Below are 14014 nucleotides of genomic sequence, written 5' to 3' on the forward strand. Positions count from 1 at the left end.
ATTTGCCGCTAATATTTTTTCATCACCGTGAAAAGGGAAGAAAAAAGTGGAAGCGAGAAAAACAAGCAAGATTTTTTTTTTTTTTGGTGAGTGTAGAATAGAACTTGAATCATTATATTTAACACTATGTAATTACGGAAAATAAAAACGCTTGCGGTTCATAAATTGTTTACATTTTTCGGGTGGCGCTAAATTTTATAGTGAAAGCAAAAAATTCAGCTTTCGAGGTTTCTGACAGTTGTAGGGATTTAGTTATAGTTAGCAGTTAACCCTAAAATAACGGAGAGCTAGTGACAGAGTTATTTATTCAGCACGAGTTTGTTGCCACAAGTACAAATTGTACAAGTACAAGTAAAACACATTTTGTTTTGAATAGATAATTTAATTTGATGAAACAGCAATTTGGAACTCCATCAGATTTGTGTTTTGCCATTAGTAAAACATTTCCCATTTTTTTAGAGTCCAAAACACAGCTAAAAGAAGTTTAAATACTATGAACCCGAGCGGTATAAATATCGGATAGGATCTTTTGTCTTATAGGGGGCCTCGATCGATAGTAACGGTCGATATGTCGGTCGACTCACGATCGACTGACGGTCGAGATCTCGGTCGATGCATCCACCGAGTATCAGTCGATTGTCAGTCGAGTAGCGGGGGAGTGTCGGTCGAGCATCGGCCGCTATATAGGCGACGGATCGACCGATCATTGGATCACCTTCGGTCGAGAGATCGACCGACAGTCGGTCGCGGTAGCATCGGCAGTGTGTCGCCAATATATCGGTGAGCCGTCGGTGAAGTATCGGTAAAGTATCGGTCGATACATCGGCCGATACTCGGTCGACATGAAAAGAAAAGATGATTTTGCCTGCAACGGCAAAGTATAAGTCCGCGTCAAAATTATACAAGAACAACAAAAGAAAAGACAAGTAAAGTGTGATAGGAAAAGAGAGAACGCAAGTAGCTTATAAGCAAAAATCGCAAATACAGAGAAATCCGAACTGTGTAACCTCTCCTAACGGACACCTCTTTAATACGGACACAATATCAATCAATCAATCAATAAATCTTTTTTTAAACACGGTAAAATCTATCAGGAGTATAAAAATAAGAAATAACTTAACTATCCTTAGGCTAGCGATTTGACAGAGGAAACGTGTTCTATCGGAACATTATTAATCGAGAGCTCAAGTGGGTTCGACAAAGTACTCAATTTTTGTCTGGAGCCAATTAGCATGAATTCAGTTTTAGTAGTGTTCAAAGTAAGTTTATTGGAAATAAGCTGCATTTGTTTAGGTTATCTAAATCGTGATTCAGATTTAACTGTATTGAATTCACATCAACGCCAGCATATGTGATGTGGGTGTCATCGGCATACATCCTAGGCTGGCACGAAGTAAAGCAGTTTGGCAAGTCATTAATATAAATAAGAAATAAAAGGGGGCCAAGGATTGTTCCTTGCGGTACCCCACATTTAAGTGAGCAGATTCTAGAAAGAGAACCATTAACGAGACATCGTTGCGTACGATTAGTTAAATATGACTTCGGACTATTAGGCGACCATTTATGGACGTTTAAGCAGTTTTCGCTTGTTTGACTGTTGTTTCAACTCCAGATAAGATAATATTCTCTTGTTAAACATCATTTAAAATTATTTATTTATGTAGGTAAGTTTTGACACAAGTACCATGCGAGTTCTACATGAGTTTCCTTGTTTCTTGTTTGGTTGTTTGGCTACTTGTTTTAAGACTAAAGATCCTGAGAGTAATTGATGATTTACACGTTATTCCATGGTTTAACATATAATACGCGCGGATATTTTGCGAGTTGCGTCGAAAACAATTTCTTTCATTGAAAAACTCCCTTACGTTTGTTTAGGGGCTTTAAAAGCAAGAAGGTATCGTCAACTCATAGATCACAAATTATGGCAACGCATAGTATTTGTGCAGTTGATTTTCAGTATCCGCAATGATGGTGAAATTCTCTTGAATTTCGTTTGCTGACACGGCAAAGCTGCTTATGTTTTGAAAACAGAGCTTTTCTGGTCTTTGCAAACTGTCTGTCTGGATACAGAATACCGTATGTATCTAAGCTCTGGTTTCTTGTTCCCATGGAAAATCATGTTACTGTTCTTGTTTAAGTATAAATAAATAATGTATTTCACCCCAGTGGTAAAAGTCTATTAAAAGCAGAGTTTTTAATTACTTAAGGGAGTTAATTTTCGCGGCGTTTTATTTTGCGGGTTTCCTTTTTTCTACGGGAGCTAATTTTTGCGGATCAAGGTAAATTCGCAAAATCCGAACACGCAAAATTTCCATGCTACACGGTAATATGGTAAAATGATGCAATAGTGGAAGAATAAAATGAGATAACGACAGACTATCGACCGACTATCGGTAGTTACTCTATTGGCCATCAACTGATATGACGACCGATAGATCAGTGGGGTAGGTACACGAATGCCGATCGAGATAAGGACGAAGTGTTGATAAAACATATCGATAGAATATTGACCGATATATCGGCCGATCGGTAAGCGGTGAAATATCGATGAAGTATCGGTGATGTGTCGGTGAAGTGTCAGTGTATTGCTATCTATATCGGCCGACAGCCACCTCGGTCGATACTACGACCGCCATAGCGGCACAACATCGACCCAGTCATCCCCAATTATCGACCGAGTGTCGACCGAGTAGCGACCGTGGCTCGACCGAGATCTCGACCGTCAGTCGGTCTTGAGTCGACCGACATATCGACCGTTGCTATCGATCGAGGCCCCCTATAAGACACAAGATCCTAAATATCTTGTAATTTGTTTATTCACAGAGCAAATCGCATTACATGTAATCGAACACTTGTGAATAAGACTAATTAATGCGTCTTCTCCGACCGCCTAAAATTGTCAACTTTTTTTATACGCTTGAAAATTGAAATTATCTACACTGAACTAAAATCTTATACTCACCAAATCTTTTCTTTCCTGTGCATGGGAATTAAAACGTTGTCTTGAAGGGTACAGCTATTTTTAAAAACAAATTATGGTTGGCCGCCCCGCGTGCGTTGCAGGTTTAATTTTCCAACACTTCAAGCGACAGTACACTATTTTGATTGTCTTTTTGCAAGGTTCTCCGCTCTTATTCTTTTTAAGATGTTGTTTTCTTGCGAAGATAAGAAGATCAAAAGGTTTTTCAAAATGCCTCATCAGTCTTTTAACAAAGGTAGCATCGTAGAATGAATCAACATGAACACACTATGAAAGCAGCAAAAGGTCAAACACAAAGCGAATATTCGTAAGCTCGACTTTGGCACAACTTAGGCACAGTTTTGGCACACCCAGCACACAGTTTGGCACAACTTTACGCACACTTTAGGCACAACTTATGCACAGGTTATGCATACCTCTTTGTGCTGTGGCACATCGTAATTCGCGCTAAGGCACGCCGAACTGTATTTTTGGTCTTAAAAATCACAGTCTGATCTTGAAAACTATATTGCAATTTAAGGACAAGCTCTCTGAATTAAAAAACAATATCCTAGGATGGAAGCTCAACTTATGAGTATTTGGAATGTCTTTTATTTGAATCTCAGCAAGGACTAAAAATTCAGCAAAGCTGGTCTGAAAAAGGTTGATCTCCGCTCTTATTCTTTTTAAGATGTTGTTTTCTTGCGAAGATAAGAAGATCAAAAGGTTTTTCAAAATGCCTCATCAGTCTTTTAACAAAGGTAGCATCGTAGAATGAATCAACACGAACACACTGTGAAAGCAGCAAAGGTCAAACACAAAGCGAATATTCGTAAGCTCGACTTTGGCACAACTTAGGCACAGTTTTGGCACACCCAGCACACAGTTTGGCACAACTTTACGCACACTTTAGGCACAACTTATGCACAGGTTATGCATACCTCTTTGTGCTGTGGCACATCGTAATTCGCGCTAAGGCACGCCGAACTGTATTTTTGGTCTTAAAAATCACAGTCTGATCTTGAAAACTATATTGCAATTTAAGGACAAGCTCTCTGAATTAAAAAACAATATCCTAGGATGGAAGCTCAACTTATGAGTATTTGGAATGTCTTTTATTTGGATCTCAGCAAGGACTAAAAATTCAGCAAAGCTGGTCTGAAAAAGGTTGATCTCGTCGCTCACGATGAAGGTAAATTATCAGTCCCCTTGCTGTTCATTACTATAACTTACTTATTTTTTAATTCTTAGACACAGTTTTCGAGATAATGAAAACTCATAACTTGTTTTCACTTAGGGAGAAAGCAAATTTGTTTTCTGTAACTTGAAGCTGAGAAATTAAAAAATGTGCCGATCAGACTGCAAATGTTACGCGTGGCCTTTTCACCATTGTGACGTTATTTTCTCTTTTCACAAAACCTTTCAATGAAAACACATTCCTTCAACCGAAAGAAGTCTAGAAACTTGAAGTCTGTGCCAATTTTCAATTTGATCAGAGTTCAAATTATTTCACAAAAGTAAAATGAACCTCGATTTTTGGTAGTGTACACCAGTAGCGTGCGCCAGGCCTTCTTTAATGAGAAAAGCATAGTGACAAGATAGAAGAATTTGTTCTTTGACATCAGGGGTTAAAGGGTTATGTTGGCACCTTCGAGATAAAATTTAAAATGTTAATGAGGTGTTCTTTTCCCCTCTTACTTTGATTTCCTCTGCAAAGCAAAACAACAAACTAACAAAAACTGATGACAGGGTTAGAAAGGTAGCAGAATGTGGTTAGTTTCTGAGATATAAATACAACTATAGAGGCACACATGAAACTTAAAATAGGTAACGCTTGTCACTGTTGTGTATGCTTAACATTACTAATATTATTAATCTCAACAACTGCAACTTTTATCAAGTTTGGTAAATACAATACCTGTGTCAACAGGTCTAGTAGTCCAAATGGCACCGGCTTGTATTTGAGTCTAGCGACAATCAAGTCCAGGAGAAGATGAAGCATGTCATATATTCCATCGTGGATTTCAGGACCCCAACTGTGCACTGCTTGTGTTGTTAATAGCTAAAATACACAAAACATAGTTACACTAAAATGATGCTCTAAATCGCAATTTAAAGAATCAACAAATTTAATTCAATTACACACAGACATGGCTTACACATAGTTTTAGTGAACACTATTGATTGTCCATTTATTCGATAATTTCTTGACAAGTAAATTATACACACCTTCTTGAAACACTCAGGCAGTGCTCTTTCCATAAATCTTCTACAGCTTTCATCAGCCTCAGAAAGACCTAAAGAATACAAAGTTTAATGATAACATCAACGATAACAAGATTTTTGTCCATGGCAGGGTACCACTGGCAATTTTTTACAATTCACTTTATATTAAAAATGCTTTAAAAACTGGCATCCATTGGTCTTTGTGGTGAGACAAAAAAATTCTATGTAATAAGGCTTCTCATCTGACAAAACTGCAGAGACCAGATGCAAACCATCAACCTTCCAATTAAAAGTCTGATATCTTAATTACCAGACCACCTGGTACCAACAAGGCAAAGGAAAGAACTAGAAAAAGATTATTCAGACACTGTTTGACCTCTATTCTGGTATACGGTCAACTCTTGTTATATCATTTGGTTCCCATTATCAAGAAAGTCCACAATTAATTCAATAGCCAGGTACAATGAAATTGACCCAATTTCAAGTTGTACATGCATGCATGTTAAATATCAGTATATTAATGAAGTGATGTTTGGAGCACAGTTGTTTCCTGCGTCCCTACCTCAAGAGTCGAATGATGAGGATGATGATGATGATGATCAGTGTGATGGCAGTTAGGAGACAAAGAAGAAGGAATATCAAGTGCAATCTGAATGAAGATGAAAGTCTGTTAAGAACATTGAAATGACAAAACCAAGGTAGTAATGCCTGAAAATAATGTAAATAAAGTACAGCAGAAGTACTTTGAAGATCAGAGCAGACACCTTGGACAAATTGTTGAATGACAATAATTATTAATAACATAATTATATTCTTTCATTTGTCATCATTTTTGTTGACAGGGTATAACAACCAGAAGAATCAGTATATAAATATGCCATTCAAAATGTACAATGTCCATTGTAACGAGAGCAAAACAACAAAAATGTTAGTTTGGGATTTCATGCAGTGTCGACAATTCTACAACAGTGGGAGTCTGTAAAAGAGGGAGTTACTTCCACACATTTCTTTATAGTTTTGGCCAGGAATTTAGCTCCTGTCCTTAATGCATGTAGCAGGGTGTCAACAATGGCAGGGTGCATGTACATAAGTTGAGAGCTGACTGTATCACAGATTCACAAGATAACTAGTTCTCAGGTAGCTTGATTAAGCTCAGTTGGTAGAGCATTACACTGGTATCACAGAGGTCATGGGTGAATCTCATTCAAGCCTGAATTTCTTCAGCCTTTCTTCACAGCTGCTTAAGTTGGGTAGGCAACTACGATGGTCTCTCATTTTTATTAATTGATGACAAGTTTATGGTACAGAACTCCCATATGGACAAACAGACTTCAAATGACTGCCCTTAAGCTTTCACAATAGTAACGCTGCACTAAAATCTGGGAGTAGATCAGTGGAAAATAATCAGTGGGTCAGTTACAATCAGTAACTATATATACTAGGCTCTTTCACTGTATTGACATAGTCCTTACAACTACACTTTCTGCACTCAATTTCACATCTCTGCACTACATTTAGGATTAATTGAGACGCTCTCCACCAATCAGATTGCAGAAATTTTTGTATGTATATTATTAGGAAAAGAATGGCCTGATATAAGCTTCAGTCCGGCCAGACAAAACAACACAAACAGTCAAAACGATACAAACATGAATTAATTACAATTAATCAAAGCAAAAGAGTTTAAAATGAGAAACCTAATATTTTCAGGGGCATTTAATGGATCGTTTCGGCCTGAAATTAACCTACAGAGCTCCAGGCACTCCAGATAGCCTAAAACAGTGTTTCAAAGGATCTGAAAGAAAACTGTTGCTGGGTGCCCCGGTATTTTCAGTGTCTGATTCATTATCCATCTCAGTATCAATGTTAAGCCTGAGGGGGGGGGGGGGGGGGGGGGCAGGCATATGTGGGCCATTTGACCTCTATTGCCTTCCCCACCCTCGCGAATTTGACTATGAATCTGGGCCCCAAGGTGGGGACGTTTGCTTTTTTGTGCAGAGGAATGGGACCAAGTCACATCGTCCCATGTGCTCGTCTGTGCGCCAGCCATCTTGGAAGTGCCTGTGTGGAGATTGAAAGCATTTCAAACTGGACTTGTACTTCCTGCAAATAATCTCTATCCTATAGATGGTCACGGGGCGCTCCGTTGTATAGCTCAACATGTTAGACTTTTCATTTCTGTTAGATTGAAACAGTGACATCTCATTCATGGAATCGTTTAAAATGCTACATTTGTATATCTCAACATGGTGCACTTTTTCCTGTTAGATTGGAAAAAATTAAATGATATCTGACTATGTCACTTGAAATGCTAAATTCGTACATGTATAGCTCAACATGGTTTACACCCTGCGTCGTTTCTGTAAGATTGCGACAATTACATTTGATTTCATCACTTTAAATGCTAGACTTGTTGATTATTTTCCTCGGATTACACAAAGCATCAAAGGAATTAATAAAAAAGCTTGGCAATTTATATCAATGATTTGCAAAATATACACAACAACTACTATGAACTTAAGGGATATTACTTCCCCAAGGTGGGGATATTTGATCTGATTTGACCTAATTTTGGGGCCCCACGGTGAGGATTTTGACTAAAAATTCTTCCGAAAAGTCAAATGCCCCACACATGCCCGGGTTCCCCCCCCCCCCCCCCCACGGACACACACACACCCCACCTCGGGTTTAACATTGATAGATGCATCACCGGAGAACGTGAACGACAACAACCAAGGGTCAAAAGATCGAAAAGGAAAGAACGCAAATTGCATAAACAAAGGTTTGCATTTTGACCCAACCCACTTACAAACCTTCTTGAACAAATCTTGCAGCACTTTGTTAACACTTTCCCAGAGATTCTTCTCGTTTATAAGGTATTGACCAATTGTCACCGAAAACCCTGTCCTCCAACTCATACAGGTTCGTGGTTGGAAATTCCAATGGTATCTCCAAATTTTCAGGGTCATCTCGACTGTGGCCAGCTCCATTTAAAGACATTCCAGTCCGATTCATGGCTTCATCATAAGATGGCGTTCTTCACTCTCTGGGGTGTACAACATTCTCGTCCCCAGAGCTTCCTGTCCCTTAGACGGTGGGGCCCAGCCTCCTGCGGCTAAGAGGACCAGGCGGCTTTGGGTACGAGCTGAATGTGGCGAGCTCTGACTTACCTAATTTAAATCCCGGGCTGCCGAGCCCAAATTAACAGCACAGTTTACATTTTTGAGCTTAGTCACCTGGGCGAGGCTGGAGTTGACTCTGTGTTGATGCAAACTTCACTGCTTTTCTAATATGAAAATCACGTCGTTATTGTGGTAATCAGTTTGCATCTACATATCAAAGAACACTAAGGTTTGTATAAAAAAATAGTCAGCCGCTTCAGCTTAAGTACCAGGTCCCTAAGCACACAGCTAGCTTCAAAATGAGCTATTCGGAGGCCGTCCCGCTGTCGAACCACTGCTGACGGACTTAAGTCGGCGCATAAGAGAGTATGGCCTGACAAGGATACTAATAAACAAGGAAAGTCTTACTTTTTTCACTGACATCACTAACTAACTCACACACTGATTTACTCACTCGATCAGGCACCGTGTACCTTCAGAGAGAACATTTTTGGACTTTCATTTTTTTTTTAGATAAAAATAAACTTCCCAGTAAGTTCTTACAAACAAATAAAGAATTTTCGCAACAGAGTGAGTATTTGCCGAGAAATTGGGACGTAAGCAATTTCCACCGGAAGTTAAATTTTACTTTGATTGACAGCATATTGCTGCCGGTGTAACCACCCGTTGCGATATTTGTGCGAACGGTCTTTCTATAGTCTTGAATCCCTCACGTTATCGCACTTCGAATATCCTGTATTTATAGTCTGTTTAGTGGAAGAACTTGCGTTTGTTCGAGTACGACACTGACATAAAAGAAGACAAAACCTTTAAGCTACACTTAAAAGTAGGTACAGGTCTTAAAATCTTCCAACCCGGCAAGCGAATATTTGGAGACGCGCTTGTTAATGTTTCAATTCGCGAGTCCGTGAATCGCGCTTCATGAGCTTCCTTTTTTCATTTGCGGCTGGACGTTATCAGATCACTTGTGAGCCTGAGCATTAACAAATTTGGGACGTTCATTCAAGAGCGAATTTTCACCCGAACTTTCGATAAGCAATTTCGAAACCTCGTTATTCTCAACAATATTTCGCTCGAATAGATTTATTCGCCGGCTTTTCGACTGAAGAGCAGCAACAATTTTCGCTTTGACTGAGACATTACATGTTACGGTGGTTCCCCGATAATTCCGTAGCGCTGATAATTTAACACTCCTCAGCCGCTTCTGCTTCGGCCCAACAGCTTTGCTTGATGAGGTCGGCTTCAGTCCTCGTTTTGTTTTTCCCATAATCATTGCAGATTACAAAATACAACAAACACCGCAGATATCCAAAAAAATGGTGAAGGATTCGATTACTCTGGAACGCGAGTGCGTGCAAACCAGCGAGAAAATTTTCACAGGAGGTGACGGGAAGAAAAAATAACTTGGAAAATGATTGGCTAATTTTCCATGAAGGCGTTAGGGGGCGGTACTTGTTTGTGTATCGAGAAATTTTTTTCAAGCGCTGTTTTCTCTAGCCTGTTCCAGGCTCCTAGAGAGAAGCGCGAAGGAGAGGGCGAGGGGACGAAAACGAGGAGGGCTGGGGAGAGAAAAAGAGGGGAAGAAGAGGAGCCTGTAATCATTCTCTTAAACACCTCATGCCGGTATACCAGCTCCCGGTATACCCTCTGATTGGTCAGTTTTGACAGTTCAGACATCACTCAAAAGATATCGCGAAAGAGTCAAAATGGCGAGTGTGTCACACGCGCGTGGTTTTGATGAGACTGAGTTTAATTCAATTTTAGAGAATTGTCTTCGAGATTTTCCGCAAGTTAAAGTACTCAGGAAGGAGCAAAAAGCGTGCTTCCCCAATCTAGCTCGTGGGAAAGACGTTTTCGCCATTCTACCCACCGGTTTCGGGAAGAGCTTGATATTCAACTGTTTCCTCGAGTACGTCTCGAGTGCTTTGTGCTCAAGTGAAGTCAAGCCGTTGTCAACCATTATAGTGGTTTCTCCGTTGGTTTCAGTGATGAGAGATCAGGTCGAGCAGTTAAAACAACTAGGGTTCTCGGCCGCAGCAATAGGAATTGGCGACGAATGTATAACAAATGCTATAGCTCTCGAAAGCAAGAGACAACAATGATAAGCTTTGAAAGACGAGGATCTGTTAGACACTCATATCCGTGATAAACAAACACCCTGCGGCAGTTTCAATCTTCCCGCAGTGATGTGCAATAGCATAAGCATGAATTCACGAGTAAAGAAATCCACGGATCCTGTATCTTCACAGATAAAATTTATTTAGCGCTACCTGAAATCTTGCAGTTAATCCTATCCGCTAAACTTTAACATATGCCACAGAGCTAGCATACACAATGGCATATCAATATCTAATCCTAACGGCTCAGAATAGTCAGTAAGAAACTCTCCATTCAGTATATATGAGAATTCCCCCTCACGATCAAGATAAACACTATTAAGCAGAGCGGTCGCATCACGTTTTGATCAAAAGGGAAGAAGCTCTTATACAAAAGGAAAATCGCTTAAAGACATGCTTGCATTGTAAAAGCTTTTATCAAAACAACGCACACACAGTGGGAGTCGTGCAGGTCTGTCAACCGCATTTTAACATATCCTGAAACGTGCCATAAATTCTGGCCAGGATCCTCGCACAAATGAGGCAGCTGACGCTAGAAAGCTCTTCGTTTCTTTACAGCTTGCGAAGATACAACCAAACGAAGACACAACATCTGCCAACACTAGAGTCTCGTCGCTCGATATCATAACGTCGCGTTAATAAGTTCCTTATTTCGAACGGCGTTGAACAAGTACACCCGGGGAACTTTCGTTCCAAGACACGTCAAATTTTTTTTGGCAAAATCTACAGGATTTTGAGGGTTGAAATCTCAAACCCGGGGAACCTTTCGGTGTCCGCGACATCGAAGCGATGTAAGGACAACCGCGCGAACTCGAGAACTCGCGTGAGTACTCGAAACCCGGACAATGAAAAGTTTGACATTTTGACATGTTGACACATTTTGGAAAAAGTGGGCGGCATGAGGTGTTTAAGAGAATGATTACAGGCTCCTCTTCTTTCCCTCTCTTCCTCTCCCCCACCCCCGTCGTTTTCGTCCCCTCGCTCTCTCCTTCGCGCGTCTCTCTAGGAGCCTGGAAGAGGCTATGTTTTCTCAAATTTTAATTTTCGCTTGCAGGGCACACTTTCAAGAGTTACTACTCAACAACGATTTGGCCGATTTCAGTAAAATTTGGCCAGATGCTAGAAAAATATGTAACCAACAAAAACATGTTGGGGAATTCGATAATTCTAAAAATTCTTTTCTTGAAAGCCATTTCCGTGCGTTCACTCCGCATGGTTTTTTCGCAGTTTTGAAAATGTTTTGTAACTTTTGAACGAAATCGAATTGAGGAAAACCCCGACGCGTTTTTTAAGCTTTTGGGATCCTGACCTGGAGGAAAAAAACAAACTTTCAAAATATAAAAATCGCATTGAGTTGGAACTCTTGAACGATGACCTGGACCTTCAAGTTCCGACTTTACGGAAAACCTGGGAATTTATTTTCTTGGAAAAGCAATGAAATATTTGAATACCCAGTTCTATAAGCTTTAATTTGATATAGGGTTTTGGGTATCTGCGATGACTGAGAGGCGCTATATCCGTTTAACTGAAGCCACCCCTGAAGGTACACGGTAACCTTAACAAGTTCATGAGTAAGGCCTGTTTATATGTAACCTACGAACGCAGACGTATTTCAAGTGACAGCCGGAAATACGTCTGCGTTCGCAGGCTAGTTTATATGGAGAAAAATCATAGGTGTAAACAAAGATTAGATTACTTTATTTGTGGTTATCATCATTACAGCGAGTATATGACCATCCAAACACGATTATTAAGGCTATAATACACTAGCCCAGGCTCCCAAGTGGGGTATAATCGGCGAGCCGTGCGAGCGGAGCACTGTATGTTTTCGCCCTATACCCCGGGGGGGGGGGGGGCGGTACTCCAAAAAAAATTGGGTAGGGGTGTGCTGCCCGCTTCCCAAAACCCTTACCCTATTTATGACCAAAATCTGCGATTTTCCCTACCCTATTTATGACCTGAAGTAGCTTCTTCTAAAAAAAATCAAACCCAGGACTAGAGTGCAAAAATCTATACCCTATTTATTACCAAAATAGTGGCAAAATGGCTAAAAGCGATACCCTATTTATGACCAAAACAGTCGAAAAACCATACCCTTTGGCGCCGCACATACCTATATAGCCCATATAAGGGAGTACCCCCCCCCCCGGGCCTATACCCCACTTGGGAGCTTGTTCACAGGCTAATAATACACTGTTTACTAAGAACGTCCCACCTACGGTTCCCCTTCTCCGCCAAAATCACTCCTTTTGACCTGCATGTCAGTTCAAGTTCCGGGTTAGGCGATTTTGCAAATCTATTAAGATAACTTTCTGCTCTGGATGCCAAGTATCTGAGGTATAATATTCTTCTTGGAGTATTCCAACATTAGCATAAAACAGTCAATACCTGCATAACGTTTACGCGAACTTCATAAGAACAATAACTTTTAACAATACCCGAGCCTGCAACTAACAACGGCCAATAAGAAGTGAAAGTTTTCGGCGAGAGATCAATAGATCGTGTTTCAGAAGCAAAGTGGGCTATCCCGAAAAATATATAACTGGCAATGGCCATTTTTCCTTGTTACTTTTCTTTAAAATACAAAATTAACCGTTACCTTAATAATTAAAATATTCTAAATCGGTCTTTCAATTACCCTATCGGTTCTTAAACACACTTTTACAATATTTGTTTCTCCACCGGCCTAATTTGGGTCTGAGACCCTCAATTAATTTAAATTTATTAATTTAATTATATTAATAATAATTTTATTAATTTAAACCCGCTTGATTTCACGCTGACAGCCAATGTTCCAAGCAAACTTGTTTCTTAACAATACACTATTGTTGCTCCAACAATAGTCAATTGCTAAGAAACAATACTTAGCATAAAGGCGATGGAGCAGGGGGGCAGGGGGCTCTAGCCTGCCCCCCCCCCCCCCCCCCCAAAAAAAAAAAAAAAATTGGGGGCACGTTTTTGGGCACGTTTTGGTGCCAAAAATATCGCTAGCGCAGCATAAAAATTGGCAAAATATTCAATGTAGTGATCTTTTCACAAATCGTTTTACCAGCATCGCGCTTGGCGAAATGATATGTTGTAAAACGTTTCATACAGTACAAACTGCAGTACCCAATGAATATACGAATAATATATGGACAACGTGCGAAGCTTTCAACAAAACCAAAACACTGTTAGGAGAGGTATACAAACTCTTACGGGTGTATTTGACGTTACCAGTAGCATCCGCGACTTGAGAGCGCACATTCTCCGCTCTCAGACGACTCAACAACTACCTAAGAAGCACCATGAGGCGGGACCGCCTGAACCACTGCCTAATACTGATGCATTGTCACAAATCGATTAAGGACACACTAGACACTGTAAAGATTGTAAAGAGGTTTGCTTGTGCCAACGAACAACGCAAAGGGCATTTAGGAAAATTTGTGTAGGGGTATGCGCCTGGCTGGGTGAAAGATGAGCACCCCACGTTTTAAAACGCTTCGCCGCCTCTGCTCAGGATTTAAGTTAACATAGATGGGCTTCGTGAATCAAGCGGCTAAGTCTAAAAAAAAGCTAGTATCAAAACTCGCTAAAACGATGAGAAAATG

General features: G+C 40.2%; 2 protein-coding genes and 1 long non-coding RNA gene across 3 annotated transcripts in view; 1 reads left to right on the forward strand and 2 right to left on the reverse strand.

Moving 5' to 3' along the window:
- The window catches only part of LOC146451117 (uncharacterized), a 114156-nt gene that overhangs the window by 44523 nt on the left and 55619 nt on the right, over positions 1 to 14014 (forward strand). The gene's annotated exons all lie outside the window — the stretch shown is intronic.
- Positions 1 to 14014, reverse strand: part of LOC146451119 (uncharacterized) — a 140852-nt gene that overhangs the window by 20221 nt on the left and 106617 nt on the right. The window lies entirely within an intron of this gene.
- LOC146451122 (uncharacterized) lies at positions 4903 to 8217 on the reverse strand. Its single transcript, XR_014860095.1, has 3 exons — positions 7999 to 8217; positions 5119 to 5256; positions 4903 to 5021 (listed from the first exon to the last, which is right to left on the reverse strand). It is a non-coding gene; the product is annotated as an uncharacterized LOC146451122 (long non-coding RNA).

Source organism: Pavona decussata, unplaced genomic scaffold, assembly GCF_977016875.1.
Source record: "Pavona decussata unplaced genomic scaffold, jaPavDecu1.1 SCAFFOLD_396, whole genome shotgun sequence".
In the NCBI taxonomy this organism is placed as follows: Eukaryota; Metazoa; Cnidaria; class Anthozoa; order Scleractinia; family Agariciidae; genus Pavona; species Pavona decussata.